General features: G+C 34.0%; 1 pseudogene; it reads left to right on the forward strand.

The window, feature by feature from the left end:
- The first annotated feature begins 960 nt into the window (after positions 1 to 960).
- LOC114031769 overlaps positions 961 to 21747 on the forward strand; it is a 53847-nt pseudogene continuing 33060 nt past the window's right edge.

The raw sequence follows: 21747 nt of genomic DNA on the forward strand, positions 1-21747 counted from the left end.
CCTTGAAAACTACTATGTAAGTGAGCAAACAAACAAAAAATGTTTTGGATCAAAATGTTTCATTTGAAAAGCATTATTAACCACATCCCCAGATATTGGCAGGTATGACAGCTTTCCTGGCTCTGGAGCACTTGGTATCTGACCTCATTTCATTGTTTCCAGAAGATACATGCAGTTAAAGGCTTCTGTGATAATGAGATTTCTGAGCAGCAACTCTCTGTCAAGAATCATAGGAAGGTGGGGAAGAGCTGCTTTTGTGTTAGGAAGCTTTGAAAATGAAAAGATTCTAAAGCTGGAAGAAAATTTCACATTTTTTTAAAAGTTTTCTTTCAATGATGGATTTCATAATTATTAATTTAATTCATTTTAATTTAAAAGTTTTAGCCAGAAGGTGCTAGCATGCAGAACATTTCTTTTTTTTTCCCTCTTTTTTAAAAGTTTTCAAAGAGTTCTTAAAATCTGATTTTTGCTCCTGAAACTGAAGGGTTTCTTTTACATGAATTGGTTTACTCAGACTGCAAAACCAATTCAAAGTTTTGTGAGAGAAGCAAAATCTTTCTTATTAAAAATTCTCCTTTTAAGAGCTTGTGAGTTTTTGTTTTTCATTTGTGGATCTCAAATACCCACTCTCCTCTCTACTTTGGCATCAAGGAAAAAGGAGTGTCTGTCTAATGCTTGCTATAATTAGGGTCACGGGGGCGGGGGAGGGGAGCATAGATGTTAACAAATTTTCTAAAGTTTTTTTATTTTAGAAAGTCTATATAATTTCCTGCCAAAGAATAAAATTTCCTCCCAAACTTTGGCTCAAGTTTTGGAAATAGATAGAAGTTATTTTGCTTAAGAGTTTCCCACGACACATAATAGATGGCAGTGATGGTTATTAATTCTGTTTACTTTTACATCATTCTCATTTCTTTTTCTTCTCTTTTAAAGTTCACTCATCGCAGCGTGCCGGTCAAGATGGCGATGGCCACGAGCTGCTTCGCGAGAGTTTTCCTTCAGTACCAGAGGCAATGTTTCTCCAGGATCACTTATAATGCTTCTGCTGCATCTTGTATTGTGAATGTTCAGGCAGCCAAAAGACATTATGTTGCTGCAAAACCTGCAAAAAAAGCAGAAAAAAGGCTCTAAAGTGCAAACTTCAGATGCAAAAAACAGACGATACAGAAAAGCTAAAGACATACACTTACATGGAGGGTGAACCTGAGGACGATGTCAACTTAAAACGCTTACTCCCAAGGCAGATTTATGAAGTGGATAAAGCAATTAATTTACTAAAAAATTTCAAATTCTGGACTATTCTAGCCCAAAGCAAGGTGTATATTTTGATTTGACACTGGATATGACACTGGAGAAGAAGAAGAAAAAGGTGGAGCCATTTGTCAGTGTCCATAATTTCTCATATTCTTTTAGTTCAAAGGCTAAAAAAATTCTGGTATTTACAGAGAAAGAATCCGAAATTAAAATCGCAGAAGAGAACAGAGCTGCGTTTGCCGGAGGATCTGCTCTGATTCAGAAGACTTTGGATGATGAAATCCAGGCAGATTTTTACGTAAGTGTCCCAGAAATGACGCCAGCACTTCAGCCATTAAGAAGGAAACTTAAGAAAAGATTTCCCAGGCTTTCCCAAAATTCCATCAATCACGACATCGTGAAAATGCTAGAATTCTTTAAAACCGGACATGAGATTGCAGTAGATGAAGAAAGAGGGGACTTTCTCCAGACCCAAATAGCAGTGCTGGATATGCCCAATAATGAGATAGTCGCTAATCTGGAAGCAGTTATCACTGATGTCTGTAGGCACAAACCACAGAGTACTGGACCTTTCGTGGTATGTGCATTTCTTCGTAGTTCAACAAGTGAAGGATTATTAATAAAGATTGCACACTTACTACCTCAAGAAGAAGTACAAGTAGAAGAAAGTATTAAAGAAAGTATCTATAAAAAGTTAAAAAAAAATAAAGTTCACTCATTCCCTTTGAAAATGTTTTGCTTCCCACATTTCTTTCTTCTCCATCTCTGTTTTCAAGTATTTTTATTAGTACTTTCTTTTATGTCTATTCCCCACTTGTTTCTACAACTTTATTCTTTTTATCTCCCATTTCCAGCTTACTTCACTTTTTTCTCAGAGACAAAGGGTCTGGCTAAATCAATACCCATAGAGGGAAATAAAACATGAGATATAATTAAGCAAAGTAATACTTGTAGTAGGACAGAGATTGAGCTCCTCAACTGATCAGCAAAAGAGATTCCCTGTTACCTCCAAATATGGCAGTTTTTAAAACATGAGACAGCATGACATATTAGATAGATGATTGCGTTTGAAACCAGGAAGACACGGACCCAAGTCCTGCCTGCCTCTAACACATGCTGGTTATATGACCCTGGGCAAGTCACTTAATCTCTCAGTAAGGTTCAGAGAAGGTACAGACCATTATTGGTAGAAGAAATAATAGATGTGGTTCTTATCTCTATAAACTAAGAATATTTGCTTCTTCCACCTTATACTTAACTTTTTATGTCCTACAATAGACTTTCCTTTGTTTTGACACCACTCTGTCAATCCTTCATGTTATATTCTATCATCAGCCTTGGGCAAGTAGGGCCCTATTCTCAGGTTTGCTAGTCTTAATTTCTGAGAGGTATCCATCATAGTGTGCCATGTAACCTCAAATCAGGAAGGAGAGAGAGACAGAGATACAGACACTGAGAAACAGAATGACCAAGACAGAGATAGGCAGAAATAGACACACAGAACAGGTAGCAGACTTAAATTATGCAATCCACAAATTATGCTCTTCTATTCAAAGGGACATTCAAATTTCTTTCTTACTTTCCCCAATACTTTTCCTCATGTCTTTTGAACTCTTTCCTGTTTCTTTTTCTACCATCATTATTTGAAGTAGAATGGAAAAAACACCAGATTTGGAATCAGAGGACTTCTCTTTCCTCATTTATAAAATGAATGGTTTCTAGATGTCCATTCCAGCTCTCAACCTATGATTCTATAATTAACACTTATTTCTGCATATTGATCAGCCAGGAATTGAACAAAGTCTTTCCTTTCTATACATACGTTTTCTATTCCCCTTACTATGAGTTTCACCTTACTATCATCATTATGACTCTATATTTATTGAATGCCACCCATCTCCCATACTCCATTTTATGAAAGAAAGGTGGTAAGAGTCATAAGGAACAGTTGAGATTCTTTTTTTTGTTTGTTTATCATTTATATGGACTTTTCTGTTTTCTATTTCACCAATTTCTCCTCTAATTTTGCATTTATTTTAGTTTTGTTCATTTGTTGATAATCTGTTATTTGTTCAAAATTTTCATTTTGTTTATCTTTCTGTTACATTTATTCATCTCTGAGGGAAGAACCAATAATTCATTTGCTATTGCTTTGCAATAGAGCTAGCTTTTCCTTTGCTATGCTATATGGAAAATAAATGTTTAATAACAATATTGCTTTTTTGTTAATCATGCCATAATTGTTCCCATATTTATCCTTCTCAATATTATGAATTTTTATTTTTGCTTTTTCTACTAGCATGATAGAACTACTGCTCTTTTGAACTGCTCTTTGTATCTGAGTATGGGACTCATTCTGACTCTACCTTATTCCATAATCTAACACATATCTCTCCATGATTTCCACAGGAATAGAATGAGAGACCTCATCAAACTTTTATCAAACAATATCAGTGAAAAAGTAGAAGTGAGTTTAACTTGGCATAGCTAATCTGAATATGCCCTGATGAAGACATTCCAGCTCTTTACAATAATTGCTTCATTTTCTCAGTGTTCACTAACCATTTCTTTAATAATACTTTCTGTAATTTTGCCAGGAATCAAAGTCAAACTCACTGACTTGTAGTTTATAGATATCATTTCAGGTTTTTTTTTTAATTTTGAAAACAATTGTCCGTTTTTTACCGTTACAGAGCCTTTCTCTTTCTTTTCCTTTTATCTTTAAAAAAAGATCATAGACAGTGGCTCAGTAGCTCATCTGACAGTTTTTTCAATATCCTACATTGTAATTCACTTGGTCTAGCTGACTTGAACCCAACTAAGATACTTTGGGGTTTTCTTACAATATCCCTTCTTTAATTTCAGTTCCCTATTAGTCATTTTTGTTTATCTTTTTCTAACACAAAGATCATTCTTTATTGTGGCAGAGAAAACAAAAGCAAAGTAAGATTTGAACAAAAATACCTTTTGCTGCATCACCTTTTATCATTGACCCAATCTACTCCTACAATTTGTTCACTTCTTCTTTTATCCTATTCTCTCATTAATAAAGCTTTAAAAAAAATTGATGTCCTTGGCTTTCTATGCCAGCCTCAACTGATTAGGTATTAGATCTCACATTTGTACATGTAAGAATGTGCCATTCTTATAGATTTGTGTCACACTTTTATATTCATCCTCCTTTCTCTGCCCTTGCTTCTATCTTTTCTAGCTATCTGTTTAAAATCTAAGTTGACCATCAAGTTACAGCTAAGTTAGGGTCTCCAAATTGATTCATTTTTCCTCATCATCAGAACCATTTCCTTTTTATGTTTCTACAATTTCCTTCTTGAGAGCTTTCCATCTCACCAAGGCTGACTTCACCTGTAGAAATTTAGTCCGTGTTAATCCATTCATTAGGGCAGGTACGTGGCAGAATAGATAGAATGCTGGACCTGAAATCAGAAAGATTCATCTTCCTGAGATCAAATCCAGCCTCAGACACTTACTGGGTGTGTGACCCTGGGCAAGTCACTTAAACCTGTTTGCCTCAGTTTTCTCATCTGTAAATGAGCTGGAGAAGGAAATAGCAGACAACTCCAGTAACTTTGCCAAGAAAACCCTAAATGAAATCACGAAAAGTTGGACACAACTGAAACAATGGAATAATGATCTATTCATTATTTTTCTAAAATCTTTAAAATATGTTCTCCCAAAAAGTTAGAGTACATGTCAGACAATTTCTGGTTTTGAGAACAAGGAATTCAATCAGCATAGTGCAAGATCTTCTTCCAATCTTTTTATTTTACAGATGAGGAAACTGAAACTCATGAAAGCTAACTAACTTGAACAAGATAGGTAGTAAATATCAAAGCTAGGATGTGAACCCAGTTCCTTTGTTTCCTAATCCAGTATTCTGTTGCTGTACCACACTGACTCTGTTAAGCAAGTATAACGTATGATGTTAAAATAATGATCCAATAGAAAATGGATAAGAAATGTTGGAGTACACAACTCCAAAACATCAAGCTATTTTATATTAAAATATCTCCGTTGACCGAATTTTCTTCTTTAACCTTTATGTTTTGATACTGTATGGATAATATCCATATTTTTTAAAAAATCTAAGTGGCTTATTTTTGAGGCATAAGGCAGATACAGTCGTAGTCCTTTTTTTACTTGAGAATTTCAATGAAAAGTCACATTTTCTCAATTTTTAAATTATTTAATATCTTCAAACAAATGTAAATGGAAAATATTTATGAGGAAAAAAGAATTCAGCTTGAAGGACACAAAAATTTTAAAACAGAAGAGCATAAAACTAATGATGGAATCTAAGTAATGTTTAAAAAAAACTGGAAAAATCTAATTACATATCTGTCTTCAGTCAGGAGGGTCACAGAATATTACCTCTTGAAGAAACAATAGAGACGACCTTATCCATATCTTTCACTAGTTGGTAAAACTACATCACATTTTCAAAGTCCTCAAGGAAAGAATTTTTGAATGCCCTCCTGGTAATCTGTTCAAATATTTAAAATTTCTCATTGAAAATCTTTCAAAAATATTACAAAATGGTTGAAAATCCATGTTCTACTCATGACAGATAATGTCATTGCAGTGTCCTTAGTATCACAAGAATGGTGTGTCATTATTCTCTCTTTGTTTCTCTGTCTCTCTGACTACACACACACACACACACACACACACACACACACACACACACACACAAAGTATCCTGATATTAGCTTTAAGTTTTAAGGTTCAGTACTTCATTGCAAACTCATTGTCAAGTTCTTATTCTTATTAAGTTAAAAACAGTTTTCGTCTTGAGTTTTAAGCTTCTTAATTTTTGAAAGTGCATCTTGAACATGATGTACAAAAGAAAATGATGCATTTAGAAGGCTGGCATTAAAGTAATAATAGGACCATGTGTGAGCAAAGACAGCAAATTTTCCTATCAGGCTTCTGATACTTATAAAATTGAGATATTAATTCATTTGTAGACTTTGTATCATGTACTTTAATTAAAAAAACAATAAAAAGACCTACTCTATGCTTTTCAACTTTTCTATTTCTTTTATCAATAATCATTGAGGAATTAAAACTTCACTTCAAATGATACAATATTATCTTTTTTCAAAATAAAGAATCATGTGGTAAAAAAAAAAACATGCTGCAATGCATTTGAAGACAATCATAGGATCATAGAATTTAGTGCAGAAAACATCCTTTGAAATCCTCTAGTCTGAGAAACATTGTAAGCCATGTGATTAACAAGATGGTGGAGATGGTTTCTATAAATCTCTCCAATGAAAAAATCTCAGAAAAACAAATCATGTACCAGATATGGAATAAAGTATAGTTCATAAGACAAGAAGACAGAAACTCCATGCAAGGTAAAAATACAATTATATCTGTCAAAGGTCATACTTAAACCTCCCATTCAACATCCCTACCTCTCACCCTTAATCCACATGGTGAACAAAGCAAAGGCAACACAACGCCACAGGCTTCAAAATCAAAGTTGAAATGCAGGTAAGGGGGTGGGGGAAGGGGTCCTGTTAATTTCTACCCACAGTAGGGAATCATTCTAAACCCTACCATCAAAGATGTGTTAGACAAAGGATCTATTCGAACATGGAAAGTATAGATGAAAGTAATGAAGGATAGTGAATGAAAGAACACACAGCACAGATTGCACTAAGAGATATTGAATTTCTGTACCTGTGATAAAGGGGACTAAAAACACTGCTTCAGACATTTTTTTCCTCCTGGAATTTGTTCTGAGAAGGAACAGCTCCTGTCACTCCCTAATAATAGGGGGTTGAAAACACAAGATTGAGGCACAGTAGCTGAAATGGGGATAGGATAGATGACAAATGAAATAACATAGCAATGGAATTCAGAATGAAGTTCACATTTAAGGTTAAAAAGATCTACTCTCATGAGTGACACAGAGAGAATAAAGAAGGAAAGAGTATGGTATATGAGTCAGAGAAAAGGACTCAAAGTATATTGGAGTGAAAAAGAAATAAATGGGAAGGAAAAGTAAAAGAAAACTTATCGTAAAAGGGCACAGCCAAAGAAAGGTCCTTAAAATTAGAAATTGTAATTAGAGTAGAAAAGACTTTTGAAAAGTATACTTACATGTGAACAGAAAGAAAAATTAGGAAGAGGAAGAAAAATCAGAATAGCAAGTTAATTTAATTAAGTCAATTCAAGGATTTTGTGATAGAGCAAGTAACCATTGAGACTCTTTGGTACAACTTAAAAATAGAAAATTAGATCCATAAATGAAAAGAAAAGAGCAATAAGAAATAATTGAACTAAATAACTCAATGTTCAATAAGATTACAATTAAAAATATTTGGGAAATAATTTTCTATTTAACAAGAATGGCTTGGAAAATTGGAAAACAGTTTTGGCAAAAATTGGTTTTTATAACAGGCCACAATAAGTTGAAAATACCAGAGCAGGGCAGGAAAAAGAAAAACAACAAGATAATGAGATTAGTTTACTACAACCATGACTTCTAAGAACATTCTTAAACAAATGAAAGACAGAGGTGATTAAAAAAAACCAGATAATTTAAATTATGGGGAAATCAAAAACTTTGGTAAGAACAATATAAGAAAAAAATTAGATGGGAAATCATTGAATGGGTAGGGGAGGGCTTTTCATAAAATACCTCTGATCAAGATCTGATGCGTCATAATTATGGAGAGTTAACAGAAATATGTAAGGCCAAGATCCATTCCCCAGTAGATAACTTCAAAGGAAAGTAAGAAATGATTCTTAAAAGAATTATAAATTATTAATAACTACATGAAAGCTTGCTTCAAATCACCAATAATAAGATAAATGCTCCTCTTTTCTCTTTATTGCATTGGGAAGATATTCTATGTATTACCAGAAATAGCTAATATATAAATTTTGCTTGACTATTTTTTTCACTCTTCTTTGCAAGAAAAGATGGTCCCTGGTGAAGGAACATATTCAGAAATGAATACGATGTGAAGATATAACTTAATAAAAATAAGAGAAAATTAAAATAATTAAATCTAGAAGGAACCTTAAATTTCATGTAATCTAATCTCACCTTGTTTTTTAGGAAACTGAGTCCACAATGGTTAAATGATTTCTGAATATAGTAAATGGCTGAGTGCTGGGATTCAAACAAAATCCAGCAAACTTTTGAAAGGACCATGACTTTCTGTTAAAGCATTTTCAGACCTTATCCTAAAGAGCAAGGAAACATTTATTTTTATCTATTGAGTATAAAAACTTCTACCAAAATACAATTCATTTTACTTTTTCATCATGCATGATGAGAACTTTATAAAAACCAATAGAGATGTCACCCATTATACTAAGGTGATACTGAAAGACCTACTTGAAAATACATAAAGTGAGCAAGATAAGGCACCAGTAAGAGTCTTTTTACCTGTATCATGTCAATAAGGAATATATCCATCCTTATTTAATTTTATCTAGTTGATTGCAGCTTTATAATTAGGGATGAAGGAGGGAAAGGAATAGCAACCTATTTTGTAGTAGGGACTAGGCTGGAGTATTACAATTATAAATTTCAAAAATTTCAGAGGAAGGGTAAGCGAGATCCCTATTTCTAAAATTGTAAATTATATGAGGAAAAGCTGTTTAATAAGAATACTACCAATAAAACAAATTTGAAAAATAGAAACAAATTATGAGAACTGGAAAAAAAAACAAGGATTTCTTGAAAGAGGTCAACATTGATGACCAGGTGATTCGTTAAAAATTTTGGATTTTAAAAGACATGCATGACCTTTTGTTCACAGATGATTGTGCACTCAATTCAGCCTCTGAAGCTGAGATGCAGAAAAGTATAGATCAATTTTCTGCTGCTTGTGCTAATTTTGGCCTAACAATTAACACCAAGAAAACAGAGGTACTCCATCAACCAACACCACACCATAACTATATCACACAGCCCTGAAAGAACTTCTGTTTTCCTTTTTTTTTTTCTGAAAGAACTTCTGGATGTGATCATTGGGCCTCTTTGTCTGTGACTTTTGTAATATTGCATAGAATAGGAGAGTTCTTGCAGAAGTTGATAAAAAATGTCCTGGTTTTTTATAAAGGAATAGAATGGAATCTACAATATTGGAGTGATGAAGGGCATTATAGACAAGTCATATATCATTTTGTTTTGACAGAATTATTAGACTCCAGAAATTCAAAATTGATTTAATGGATGAATTCAAAGAGTTAATAGAGTAAGTTTTATATGGCCTAGTAGAGTTCCTCAGTGACCTGTGCTTGACATTGCCCTATTTAATATTTTTTCCAGTGGCTTTGATAAAGACAGAATTTACATACTCATTGAATTTTCATAAGAAACAAAACTGGGAAGGATAGTGAACATTCTGGATGACAGAGTCAGAATTTTTAAAAGATCTTGAAAAACCAGTGCATTGGGCTGAATGTACCTAGATGAAATTTAATAGTTAGATATACATGTAAAGTCTTATGCTTGAGTACAAAATTTAGTTTTTTCCAAATAAGGGGTGAGGAAACCATGGTAAAAACAGCAGTTTTTTTTTTTCCTGAGAAGAAAAAGGTATAGGGGTTTCTGTGTATTATAAATACACTATGAGTCAGTAGTTCGATGTGGTAGCCGAGAAAGTGAAAGTGATCTTGAACCCTATTAACAGAAACATAGCTTCCAGGAGTAGAGACACGATCATTCTTTCTGTACTTTTGAGAGTATACTGCCAAAGTTAAGTGGACTTATCAACAGCATTCAAACTCCATCCTATTTAGATGTCATATGAAATACTGTTTTCAGTTCTGATTATCACGGTCAGCACACTGATAAAGGAGAAAATATACAGGACAGAAGGGAATGATTAAAACTGGGCCAAAAGGGAATGTTCTCCTTCAAGGACTGTGGTGTGCCTTCCCCTTCACTCACCCCTTCACCCCCCATGCCATTCCTCATGGAAGTCTTCCAAAGAAGAGACTGGATAACTACTTTACAGATATCCTCTAATTGGACTTTTTTTTCAGTTATTCTTTGGAGTCCATAACTGTTGTGATCATGATTTTGTGATTAAAGTCTTGCCTCTGATATACACTATTAAATTTCTTAGTTTCTTGGTAATTTAAGCAATTTTTTAAGATTGTAAGTTACAGCTCTTTTAGTAGAGGAAGTTTCCATGCCAGGAGTTCCTCTCATTGATGAAATTATAAGTACAGAACTTTCCTCCTTTTAAAAAAAAAACTATATGAAGAAGGTAATTAGTGAAGTATGAAAAAAATCTATGCTTAACTCCATGCTGTTTAAAAAGGGATATGTGTTCAGCTCTGTGTTGTTTAAAAGGATGCACACACATGCATACACACACATATGGATATAAAAGGATATATATAAATTTTATATTGTTCTTTTTTAATCTATGACACAAAACTAGAAGTGTTAGTAACTTTTCAGTGATGGGATTTAAAAATACATATTAACAGTCTCTAAGGTTCAGTTAAATCTATTAATATCTAATTTAATAAGAATAAATATTAATATTGAAATTTAGTCACAGAGAAACAACTTTACAGTTACAATATGGGGTAGTCATGGCAGTTTATATGGAAAAGATATGGGAGTTAATGAGTGGCAAGCTCAATATGAGTCAACAGTGAGAAGTCAGTCAAAAATGCTAGTAATGAAATCTTAGGTATATTAGGGAAGGCATAGTATCCAGGATGAAAAAAACTGATCATTCTACTGCAGTCTGTTCTGATGACCCCTAACTACCCCTCCCCATGTAAATTATTGGTTCATTTCTGGGTACTACATTTTAAGAAACCATTGATAAGATGAACAACTCTTGTACTGGGCAGGGTGACTAGATTAGAGAAGGAACACATGACATATGGATATCACTGGAAGAAGTGGTGGCATCTAGTCTTTAGAAGAGAAAAACCTAGGGGTTAGGGAATAAGGCATGGTAGCTGCCTTCAAGTATAGGCAGGTAGGTGTCAGAGTGGATAGAGTGCTGGGCCTCCAGTCAGGAAGATTTGAGTTCAAATTCAGATTCAGTTACTTACTAGCTATGTGACCTTGGACAAGTCACCTCAACTCTGTCCCATCTGTAAAATGGGGATAATAATAGCACCCACCTCCCAGAATTGCTGTGAAGAGAAAATGAAATAACATTTTAAAAGTGCTTAGCAAAGTGTCTGGCACATGGTAGGGGCCATACAAATGCTATCAATAACAATATAATAATAATAATAATAATAACTATTAATTATTACATAGAATAGAGATTAGATTTGTTCTATGTGATTACAAATGACAGACAAAGGAAAAAATGGGTGGAAACTGCGAAGATGCCTATCACTTCGTGCTCAATGTGTGGAAAAACCCATAACAATTAGAGATTTTTAAATTGTCGTACTTTGGAAAATTGTGAATTCTGGTCCACTATAAATATTCAATTTAAAGCAGAATAATCACTAACTATATATATGATTTCATCAGAATTCACATATCAAATAAGAAAACCACAGCACTGTGCAGTCCCTGGCTCTTTTGTTTCTGCCATTAAATTTTATAAGTTATTTTGGGCTATTTAACTACTAGAGTTTACAACTGCAACCCATAGTTGTTGTTTGTTGTTGTTACTTTCTATATTTTTTCTTTTCTTTCTTTTAATTAATTTATTTATATTTAGTTTTCAACATTCACTTTCACAAGATTTTGAGTTCCAAATTTTCACCCCTCTCTCCCCATCTCTCCCCTCCCCACACCCCAATGGCATGCATTCTGAATACCCCTTCCTCCAATCTGTTCTTCCTTGTATAACACCCTCTCCCTCTTATCCCCTTCCCCTTCTATTTTCCTGTAGGGCAGGATCAGGAGGGAATAACATACATACTCAATTGGGTATGGAAATGTATCTTGCCCTATGGGAAAATATGGGGGAAGGAGATAAGAGAGGGGGGGATGATAAAAGAGAGGGCATATTGGGGGAGGGGTAATTAGAAGCAAACACTTTGGAGGGACGGGGTCAAAGGAGAGAATAGAATGAATGGGGGGATGGGATGGGATGGAGGGAAATATAGTTAGTCTTTCACAACATGACTACTAAGAAAGTGTTTTGCATGACTACACATGTGTAACCTGTATCGAACTGCTTGCTTGGGGAGGGAGGGAGGGAGAGAATTTGGAACTCAAGGTTTTAAAAATGATTGTTAAAAATTGTTTTTACATGTAACTGGGAAATAAGATATACAGGCAATGGAGTATAAAATTGATCCTGTTATTTTCTATATTAATTATTGTTAATCCAAATATCATGAATTCTAAATTTGTATACTTTATATTATAATGCTTGATGTGCCTAGCTTAATGTTTGATAAACTAACTCACAGGACTTACTTTTGCTGTGAACCCAGTGAATATCATCTGGTGGTCCTGCCTCCAGTTTGAGCATTGTAGTCACCTATGCCACTGATAGCAATTAAAAGAGCCAGGAATTAAGCTCAGGTCATTTGACTCCAAATCAAGGATATTTCTTACTATCTCACAGTACTCTTCCCCCACTCCTGCCCAACAAGAAAAGTTTGTGTTACGACTGGCCTTTTAACAATAAAGTATGCAATGTGAAATTTTGGAAATGGATGTCATCAAGATTCCAAGTAGTTTTGGTAGAAAAACAAATTCACAGCTCAGATTTTATTAAATGACGCTAAATTCTAGATTCAGTTTTGCTAAAAAATCTTACATTTAGCAATAGTAAACAGATATGTAATATTAGTTATGTAATATTGGATATATGGTAATTGCCTGGCACCTGGAACAGCTAATTGCCTTAATTATTTCAATTCTTTCAATTTCATAATAAATCCAAATTCTATTACAACTTTGCATTTAGTGAGATATTTAGTGATAATTTAGACAATTCAGATTAAAATATATGAAAGCGTTTTTAAATTTTTATTAATTTTGTAATTTTCTCAGAAAATTAATATTTCTTCAATTTATCTAACTTTAAAACAATTGACACTATGCTTAAGTTTCTAATATGTCCTGAGGCTGAATTATTCATAAGAGTGAAGATTTCCTCTTGTCTAATGAATACCAATGTAAAGGGGAGTTTAACATATAGAAATAAAGATCTATTCCCAACGATGAATAAGGAAAAAAGGGAAGAACTTATATATTCTAAAATGTTTGTAACAGCTCTCTTTGTGGTTGGAAAGAATTGGAAATTGCAGGGATGTCTACCAATTGGGGAATGGCTAAACGAGTTATGGTACATGATTGCGATGGAATTCTACTGTGCTATAAGAAATAATGAGCTCAAAGATCTTAGAAAAACGTGGAAAGACTTGCATAAAATAATGAAGAGAGAAATGAGCAGAACCAAGAAACATTGTATACAGTAACAGCAATATTGTTTTGAGAATGACTTTGAGTAAATAAGTCCTTTTTACTATTATAAATACCCAAATTAACTATAAATTTAGGACATATGAAGAAAGATGCTATCTGCATCCAGAGAAAACTGATAAATTGAAGTATGTACAATTTCACATATATAGCCCTATTTGTGTCTAATAGTAGCTATCTCTTAGGGTGAGGTATGGGGAGGAAAGAAGGAAGAAAAAATAAAAAAATAAATTTACATGATAACTTTATGATGTATTTTAAAAGAGTAGCAAGTTGTACATAATGGATTTGCAGGTTTGTGTGCAACCATCTTTTTATTATTATATTATGGAAATGCTTGTTTTATTCCATAAATTAAAAAAAATTTAAAAAAAAAGAAAAGCAATTTATAGACAGCTTTTCAGGAACAGGACCAACTAAAGTGAATCTTTAAGTAGAAAAATACTGGGGGGAAAACCTCATTCATATAAAACTGCTGAAAATGTTAGGGGAAGTACACCATGAGTCCAAAGGTATATGTACTTTCGGTGATTTACATTTCATGTGGCTAAGGTTTGAGCCCCAGAGTACAACTAGACATTTAGCCTGTGGCCTGTGTGTTAACATGAACCATTTGCTCTTTTAGGAGAGCAACTATGAATCGCCGCACCTAGCAAGTCTTCCTAATGGCCTGACCTCACACAAATAGGCCTAGATTGTTTCATAGAGGCAATACTGCCCCATAAATGGTATAACAGAACTGAGAAATTTTTTTAAGATGCATTAAATTTAAGTCATAAACTATGGGGGAGTGGCAAGGCATATTTAGTTTTCAATGCCTTTTGGTTACCTCTGTCTAACAACGCAAAATCTTCAATTACTTTAAATTAATTATGTGATGTCATGGAAAAATACTCTCACTTGATTTGGAGTTTAAAGCTTCTGGGGGGTGGTTTTAGATAATTGTTAAAGTATTTTCCAAAATTTTATTAGTGTAAATAATTCAAAGAGTAATATAGTAAAGTCAGTTCATTGAAGACAGAATATGTAGACAGAGCAATCAGGTTTGTTTTTTTTCCTATCAGATTTTTTTTCACTTCCCAACTGTTGTCACAGCTTTTAAAGTAACTTTAGATAGATATAGTTAGCATGAAACTACCAGGATAGAATAGCTATATTGTGGTTCTCATAGCTTTTGCCAAGTATTTCTATCACTCTTGCTATGGTTTCTCATATTTCTAGAATATCTCTGAGGAATTCCTGTCATTCTTTGAAGAAATGAGTTCTCTATAGAATTGAGAGCTATAAGCGACTTCAAGTGTGGAAGAGGATTTATTTCATTCAGACTAGTGAGCAAGGTCTTGAAACCTAGGTAATTAAGTTGATTAGGGTCTGCTAAGAAATTTTAAACAATTCTATTCAAAGCTACAGGACTCCTACATATACTGAAAGCAGAATTTTCTGTTATTTTCAATCTGCTAAATCTTTCAGACAGTGCTAGGGCCTAATATATGTCTGTGGATACACACATATGCATACACACATACAAATACATGCAAACATACACACGTATGTGTGTTTATATACATGAAAGTGCTAAAGATATATTTATATACACACATGTGTGAATGAGCGTGTATGTACATATGTGTGTATATGTGTATACTTCACAAATATAATAGAGATACTAGACAAAGAGCCCAGTCATTATGACCATTTGGAGCATGCAAATTGATACACTTCTTATATGGGCTTTGGAATATATACAGACACTCCTTAATTGCTTATGGTCTGCTAACTATGTGGTAAAGAGATGGACTTTTGGATTGGCTGCTGAACTGTAACAAAGATATATTCCGGAAGCACTGATGAGTCAATGAGAGAGCCTTCCTCTTTCCTTCTCTCCGTGTTTAAGTGAGAAAACAAAGGTTTCTCTAGGTCCTCAATAGGAAGAGAGACCTCAGGCCATTATCTCCCTACCAGAGCCGACACCAATGGCCATGAGTACATGGTGCTCCTGTTGCCTCTGTTTCAGTTGTCTCTCTTCTTTTTGCTTTTAAATGAAGGAGTATTAGAAATCTCTATGACCTTGTGCGCTTCAAAAGGTCAGAATGACAAACCATAAGAAGTCCAGGAGTGAAAGCCCCTGATAGATTTTTCAGCCAGTCATGAGGAACCAAGTCTTAAATGACATATTTCACCCAGCATAGACCAAAAGCAGCCAGAAAGGAGTAAAATTGGATCATCCATCAGCTATGCTGCATTTGGAAGTGAGCTTGGTGGGACAAGGGTTTGTAACAGATATGTTAATTTTAAGCTTATTCTTATCTGGGACCAGGGTGATATAAGGGATACCATGTCCCAAGGTGTTGAGAAGAAATGTTTGCATTTCTGTCCTTGCTATACTTCCTCAGTAAACATAAATGACAGCTGGTACTTGGGAGAGAGATTATTAAAATGGGAGTTGGAGCTAATGGTGGTAGGGAAAAAAATAACACTGATTCTTCAGAGATAACCTTAGAAACCTGAAGAGGGAGATGTAGCTAGTGCTGTTCACTCTGGAAATCTGACCTGCTAGAATGCATATATGATGGGACAGTAAGTCTAAAGTATCACTACACATGTGTATCCTTTTATTTTGATTAATTAAAATGTAATAATGGTTGAGTTCTCTATAGACTTCAAATATTTTATTCAATTTCAATTCAATTCAATTCAATTCAAATTCAGTTTCAAGTTTTGGTTATGTTAGTAGTAGAAAAACATCCCAATCTCAAAATTTTATTTTAAATTCTTTGAGCATCCTAAAAAATTCAGTATGATTTCTCATGACATGCCTATAGTACTGTTTAAAACAATGATATTTATTGAATCATATTTATCCACAAGGGTTTGTTTGAATTAATGTCAACAATAATTATTATTTACACTATTAAAATATCCTATTAATATTTTGATGGTGCTAAACTCATTTATAAAAGTTACGAGTTGATTAAAAATGCAAGCATTCACCTAGGCAAAAATTACTAGCAATTCAAAGCAAACTTTTAAAGGAAGAGATACAATCACATATGTCTAAGAGGAAAGCTGCAGGAAGGCTTTAGTATATTGGACTGGTTGTAAAAAGTCAGCTAGATGCAGCATTCCAAAATGGAAACACAATCCAAAACCCTAATAAATGTGGCACACATGTATATTTAAATCTTATCATTTCAGGATTTCTCAATAAGGAAACCTTTGAGTGTTCTGAGTACAAACTTTGAATTCCATAAATTCTAATACATGTAATTAGCTCATTCAAAATAAATAGTGTGCATTCAAAATAATATTAATATGCAAGCATATGGCTGTCCCCACATCTCCCCTGCCACTTAAAAATGACTTGCCCATTTGTTTTGAGCATCAAGAGTAGAATAGAAATTGTGATTACAAAGAATAATTTCTGTTGTGGCATTTTTTCTTTGTGGTAATCATAAAATTTCAAATAGAAAAAACTATTAAGTCATTTCCTCGCTCATGAAGGTATTAGCTATCAAGTTCTTGAGTGATATGACATAGCACAGAAAGTTCAATGCAAAATATATTTATGACTGTAATGAAATTTTCAAGTATTTTAGAGCTAGATTTATACCTTTCTACTTGGACCTTTCCCTATCACAACCTCAAGAATATCAATGTTAATCAAGGGGTCTTTATTTGTATTGGCTGCGCTGTCTAAATTATCCTTGACATTCTTAAGAATGACTTAGACAGATTAGACCTCTAATAGAATTTTAGAGATAGGAAGGACATCAAGAATGATAGAATCATAAAATCTCAGAGTTGGAAGAAACACTGACAGGTCATCTAGTCCAAATTTCTTCTCAGTGCAGAAAAATATCATGAACATATGGTCATCTAGCTATTTTTAGGGAGGGGGAGTTCACTATTTCCTGAAGCTGTTTTTTCTGTTTTGGGGTGGTCTTTTTTGATAGAAATAATCCAGAAGAGATAGATGTATTGGGCTATATAATATTGTATTTTAATAACTCAGATCAAGAAATTTTAGTTTGTAACTTATCAATTTAAAATAATGTTACATTTATATGTTAAGGGGTTGAGGTAGGGGAAGGGGGAGCAAAAAGGGAAGGGCAAATTTTATTGATGTAGGGCTGAAAGGAAATTCCTCTTTACAAAGATCTGGAATAAGTTGTTATTGTTCTTTTTCTTCTAAAATGACCTGTAGATAAAATACATTTTAATATAAGGATTTTTAACTTGCTGAAATTTGGTGGCACAAACTCAATCAAGTGGCAATCCAATTCTATTCCCAGTCATCTTTTAGCAGAAGATGAAAGATGACAGTGAGATGCATAACCATTCCATCTGGAGTCCCATGGCAGCAGCTGGAAAAGAAAAACAACTTTAGGATTGTTTCCAAACATGTGACAAAAGGTACTCACAGTAGTGGGCAGACAGGCCTGCCTTCACTTTAGCAGACAGTGATAAAGTAAGCAGCTAGAAATCAAGAGTGTAGAATCAGACCTCTGTTGTCTGGAGCCCAATATAAAGAGAAAAAAAGAGTTAATAGAGAAGGTTTTATTTAACTCAAATTCTAAGTTAAATTCAAAACAAAGCTTATAACCAGTATGATAATCAAGACATATCTTTCCTTACATGCTGACCAAACATACACACACACGTACATTTTTTTCCTTCTTTCCAGCTTAACTTCTAAAAAAGAATCCGACTGATCTTCAGACTCTTAAGAGATTTTTGATAATTAAATTATGTTATTCTTTCAACAATTAAATTATGCACATTCAGGATTGGCTGCTTTTGAAAAACTTACATTTTGGGAATGTAATATCTAAGACCCATCCATAGCCTCACAGAATTTTTTATCTGAAATTTACCAGTCAACAATCTATTTAGAGCAGTCGTTCTTAACCTATGGTTCATGAATTCCTAGTAGTCTTTCTATAGATTTCGGGAGAACCTAAAACTCAGATGGGGAAAACAATACATCTTTATTTTCACTCTCTTCTAACAGAAATACATAAATATAGGTATATAGACATATGGATATATATATATATAGAGAGAGAGATATCTGTATCTATTTATATACACACACACAAATACATATTTAGGGGTCATCAGTGTAGAAATGATAAAGGAAATCATGAAAGTTGATGAAGTCAGTGAGAGAGAGAGAGAGAGAGAGAGAGAGAGAGAGATGACAGGGCTTTGGTGTAAGCCTACTGTTAAAGGGCAGAATATCGATGATGATATAGCAATTGAGACAAAGGAATGATCAGATAGAAGAACCAAAAGAAAAAAAATGGTGCAATAAAAATATTGAAAGAAGAGAGTATCTAGGAGAAGAAGTGTCAAATGTGGAAGGGAAGTCAAGGAAAGAAAAGGAATAAGCATTTATATAACACCTACTATGTGCCAAGCATTGTGATAAGTGCTTTTTATAAATATTGTCTTATTTGACCCTCATAACAAACTGGTGATGTAGGTGTTATAACTATTCCAATTTCACAGTTGAGGAAATTGAGGCAAATAGAGGTTAAGTGATTTACCAAGGGTCACAAAGCTAGTAAGTGCCAGAGATTGAATTTGAGCTCAGGTCTTCCTGACTCCAGACCCAGCACTCTAGCCACTGTGCCATCAACTGACTCCAAGAAGGTACCTCATCCCTAGCTACTCTCTCCAGTACTGGAAACATCTCCCTCATGTCACCCAATATAATGGGACAGAAAGAAGAACAGATATCCTCTTTGTCTCCCAATGCTACTTCCAAAGCCTCTTCCTACTTCCATGACTCAACAACATCTCTAATTTTAATACATCCAGATACATCAGCCTGTCCATATCCTTGTGGTAGTTATCTACTGAGGATGAGGATTGAGAAATGCCAAATTAAGATTTGGCATTTAAGTCATTGGTGACTATGGAAAGAATGATTTCATTTGAGTAATTGGATTGGAAGCCAAATTGCCTCAATGGTTGATGAGTAAAATAAGAGGGAGTGAAGGGAACAAGTGTAATTTTTTCTGGGGGTTTGACTATGAAAAGGAGGAGATGGTGAGGTCAAGTATGCAATTTTTAAAATGCAGGAAATTTGAGTGTGCTTTAGGCAGTAAGGGTTAAGCCCATAAATAGGGAGTGATTTTAGATGATAGAAAGAGGCAATTTTTATACTATTATTATTGGTGGGATGCAAGGCTTTAACCAAATTTGAAGATGTGAGAAATTCTGAAGCCTTCCCAATATGATCAGGAGTGAAGCAATGATGTCCATCATCTCCATTATTATTCAATATTGTACTAGAAATGCTAGCTATAGAAACAAGGTGAAAAAAATAAAATGAAGGACAAAAATAGTTGAAGAGAAAACACAAATATCACTCTTTACAGATTATATGATGGCATATGTAGAGAAACCTAGAGAATCAACTAAAAAACTAGTTGAAATAGTTGCATGATATAAGGTAAACTCATATAAATCATCAGCATTTCTATATACTATCAACGAAACCCAGGAAGAAGAGATAAAAAGAGAAATTCCATTTAAAATAATTGTAGACACTATAAAATGCTTGGGAGTTTACTTGCCAAGACAAACCAGGGATTATATGAACACAATTTTAAAATACTTTTCATACAAATAAAGGCAAATCTAAACAATTGGAGAAATATTTATTGCTCATGGCTAAGCCAAGCCAATATAATAAAAATGACAATTCCACCTAACTTAATTTTCTTTTTTAATGCCATACCAATCAAACTATCCCCCCCCACACACACATATACTCACACACACACATAGAAAAAATAATAACAAAATTCATCTGGAAGGACAAAAGGTCAAGAATATCAAGGGAATCAACTGCTTGTTTGTTTGTTTGTTTGTTTGTTTGTCTGTTTTAATGTAGAGGAAGGTGACCTAGCAGCACCAGATTTCAAATTATATTAGAAAGCATTAATCATCAGAACAATCTGGTGCTGGCTAAGAAACGTGGCTAGGAAAGAGTGGTGGAGCAGTGGAATAGATTAGTTAAACAATAACAGTGGTAAATGACAGCAGTAATCTAGTGTTGATAAATCCAAAGATCCGAAGGGTAAGAACTCACCATTTGACAAAAATTTCTGTGAAAACTGGTGAGAAGTTTGGCAGAAACTATGCATAGACCAGCATCTCACACCATATACCAAGATAAGGTCAAAATGGATAAATGATTTCAGCATAAAGGGTGATATCATGAGCAAATTAATGGGGGAAAATATACCTGTCAGTTCTTTGGCTAAGGGAAGAGATAGAGAAGATCACAGGAAGTAAAATAGATAATTTTGATTATGTGACATTAAAAAAAAACTGTTGTAAAAGTAAAACTAATGCAGCCAAAATTAGAAGGCAAACAGGAAACTGGGGGGGGGAGATTCTCAAATATATAGGGAATCGAGCAAACAGTTTTCAGAAGAAATTAAAGCTATCAATAGTCATATGAAAATGCTCTAAATCACTACTGATTAGAGAAATACAAATTTAAACAATTGAGGTAGCACCTCATATCTACCAAATTGTTTAACATAACAGAAAACAAAAATGACTAATGCTGTAGGAGATTTGGAAAAATTGGGTCACTGGTGAACTATTGGTGGAGTTATGAACTAGTCACACCATTTGGAGAAAAATTTGGAACTATGTCCAAAGAGCTATAAAACTGTGTATACTTTTTGATCCGTCAAGAAAAGCACTAGGACTGTATTCCAAATAGATCAAAGAAAAGGGGAAATTACTTATTTGTACAAATATATTTATTGTTGTTATTCAGCCCTTTCAGTCATGTAAGACTCTTTGTGACCCCTCTTGGGGTTTTATTGGTAGGGATACTAAAGTAGTTTGTCATTTCCTTCTCCTGCTCATTTTACATAAAAGCAACTGAGGCATAAAGGGTTAATTGACTTGCCCAAGGTCACATAGCTAGTAAGAGTCTGAGGCCAGATTTGAACTCAAGAATATGAGTCTTCCTGACTTCAGGCTGTCACTTCTATCCTCTCAATTGAGGACTGACTGCACTAGCTACATTATATGATTGTGATACC

The sequence above is a fragment of the Vombatus ursinus genome, unplaced genomic scaffold, assembly GCF_900497805.2.
Source record: "Vombatus ursinus unplaced genomic scaffold, bare-nosed wombat genome assembly UNPS02015255.1, whole genome shotgun sequence".
Lineage (NCBI taxonomy): Eukaryota > Metazoa > Chordata > Mammalia > Diprotodontia > Vombatidae > Vombatus > Vombatus ursinus.